Source organism: Manduca sexta, unplaced genomic scaffold, assembly GCF_014839805.1.
Source record: "Manduca sexta isolate Smith_Timp_Sample1 unplaced genomic scaffold, JHU_Msex_v1.0 HiC_scaffold_2455, whole genome shotgun sequence".
Taxonomy (NCBI): domain Eukaryota; kingdom Metazoa; phylum Arthropoda; class Insecta; order Lepidoptera; family Sphingidae; genus Manduca; species Manduca sexta.
In genome coordinates, this window is record NW_023593421.1 from 1 (window position 1) to 3,024 (window position 3,024).

At 34.3% G+C, this 3,024-nt stretch overlaps 1 long non-coding RNA gene across 1 annotated transcript; it reads right to left on the reverse strand.

Annotated features, from left to right (window-relative positions):
- Positions 1–402: 402 nt before the first annotated feature.
- LOC119192181 lies at positions 403–764 on the reverse strand. Its single transcript, XR_005113589.1, has 2 exons — positions 528–764; positions 403–457 (listed from the first exon to the last, which is right to left on the reverse strand). It is a non-coding gene; the product is annotated as an uncharacterized LOC119192181 (long non-coding RNA).
- Between the last annotated feature and the right edge of the window lie 2,260 nt (positions 765–3,024).

The following is a 3,024-nucleotide window of genomic DNA, read 5'->3' on the forward strand; positions in this document are numbered from 1 at the left end:
ATTTATTTTTTAATATCAAAGGTTTGAGACAAGGGCATAAAAGTCGCGACTTCAGCAGTTAATTATTTATGTACATAAGGGTACCTATTACTGAATTATTACTATAAAATATAAACAGTCTTCAAGGTCGCAACAGCTGGTATCTTGTACTGGTCTTAATGTACACAAGAAGGTACAAAGTCCACACGCACGTATAGCCGCTTTCTCTTCCATATAAGCGATCAATTAACACAAAAAATATGCCAAATTGAATTTTAGGCTTGTAGAGTAAATAGATGTAGCATTAAACTTACTCTCTTCAGCAGCAGTGTAAATCGTGCCCGGTAGTTTCGGATGTGGTTCCGCTGTTTTGGCAGCGATCACCACATTTGCTCCATCTTTTGCCGCTTTTAACGCAATAGCTTTTCCAATACCACGAGAAGCGCCAGTTATAAACAGCGTCCTACCAGCTAATTTACTAAAATCATATCGAAACGTAAAGAAATTGGTGTTTACAAATAAACACTTCGTAATTTTATTAACCTTACCCGGTATTTGCTACTAGACTCATATTGGCTTGAAAGATTATTAAATATACTTTATTAAAAATAATTTATTTGAATAACAAACTTATTTTCACTGATGAAAATTATATATAAAAGTATCCACTTGTCAACGTCACAACACGACGCTATGACGGACCAAAGAGAATATAATCACTACGTTTTAAGAGACAGGACTTAATACAAAGAAATAAAATCGAATTTACATGGCGTATCAATACCAATATTACGGAAGGATACGTCAGGAACGTCAAATAACAATACCTGTGAACAAAATACATAGTAGTAGGCACTTTTTATCGATATCGATAAATTCTACTGGGTGGGAATCGACGCTAATGCTACTTTGATAAAATTCATATAATGTATTTTCGAATCCACATTATCAATCCAACTCACGCTATATAGTGAACATTTTAGCACTATAATTACAAGGCTGGACTAAAATGAGGACTCGAAATAAAATGAAAAGCTTTCACATGTTGAATAATAATTGTATTTTAAAATAAAATCCTTCATTCACCATGTAGGCTAATATAGTTGCACTTATGAAAGAGATTCAAGATTTTAATGAGAATATTTAATTATAAAGTCAAAGGATGGTGACACTTCTTTGTCACACTCATTGTTTATAAAAACATGGCACGGAAATTCAAACAACATTTCATCAGGAAGTGGATCAGCTTTCAAATTTTTCGATGGTATGGCTGACTTTCTAAGGCGATTGTTCTTTTTATTAAAGTCTTTGTTATTAAAGTGAGAACCACACACATATATCAAAGTATGCAGCTTTTCTCTGGGAACATATATCAAATCTTCTTTTCCCACAACTTGAACCCACTTTCGGCATCTGGAAATATTTTTTAATTGTAAATAAATTGCTTATTAAATTATATTTAAGCCTAAAATCATAAACAGTGACCAGGCTCATTGATTGCTCAACGCATTTTTAAGTACACACACACATACACACACACACACACACACACACACACACACACACACACACACACACACACACACACACCGACACATACACGACTTTAGTATTTTTTGTCCTGATGATCAGTCATCATCTTACTAATATTATAAAGCGTGTGCATGCAATTGTATGTTTATTATTCGTATCCGCAAAAAATCTAAAAATGATTGCGATTAAATTTGGTATGTAGATAGTTCGAATTACTACTTTTTATCACTATGTTCCCACAGAATCTAGACCTAAATGGGTGAAACCACGGAGGGCAAATTGATTAATAAATTTAAACAGGTATCGATATCGATAATAATAACAACATCACTAGTAACATAATGTTAATTAGAAAATGAGAATTTTCATTATTTCTAAGCTACTTTATTTGCGCGATGACTAAAAACATCTAATTAATGCTTACCTGACCTCATCCAATAGAAATTTCGCCATAAATATTCTGCTTTTGTGATTTATTCGACTAGCTCGATCTCCACAAATTTCACACGTAATGAAACATTTTTTGGTGGCATGTCTTTAAAACGTATTCACTTACACCAACAAAAACACTTTTTGGTATATTTTTACTTGTTTGAATAACAAATAATACAAACATAAATCAATAAAACACAAATGTATTCCAAAACGTCAGGAAGTAAACAAACAATAATAATGGCGGTGAGAAATAGAAAGATAAACTGTACTGAGAGAGAGAGATAGCAGTATCCGCCATTAAATGCCATGTCAATTCCATACAAAAGATTTTTTGTTCCTTGTTGCGCTAGGCTGTGACGGACTTGACGGCAAACGGCGACAGTCGCCGAGTCGGTCCCGCGGACGGGTCCGGGGTCAATGTTCCCATTATTAGTGATGTGACTTTCATACGCCAGAATCAGATAACGATTATTCCATTAATTTGTAACCAACATCGACTGAACGAAGGAGTAAATAAAAATTAATGTATGTCGATCGTTTGCTTAAAATTGGTTATTAAATAAAATATTAAGTGTTGCTTGCAGGTTCACCCGCATGATAGACCTTTCCCGGTATAAAACTGTCATTATGTAATTACTTACTTTCCTGAATAAAAAGTATTAATTCAGGACAAGCGGGGCTTGTCTGTGTGTTATTTATTCTTTGGTGTAATATGTATGTAGGTACCAAGTGAAATGAACAGCTTTATAATTCGCGGCAGAGCAAGTATCCTAAATCAGTTGTTCTTTACAATAGGTACTGTATAACGAACTGTTTTTAAAATCTAGTATCAACATCTGTTGGTGCCCGTTGTGAGTCCTCCTAATTCATATTCCGAGTATGAGGGACGATTAGAGACGGTGCGGCGGGCACACGTTTCGTTCTTTCACCAGTGATTCCTCGAAGCTCGCGCGCAGCCTATAGATTTGGAAATGGTATTTGTTTTTAGGAGTATATTTAGTGTAAGAAAGATTAGGGAAATCTAATAATCGGAAATGTTTGCCAAATTAAAGAATATTGTTGAATGAAAATACGCAA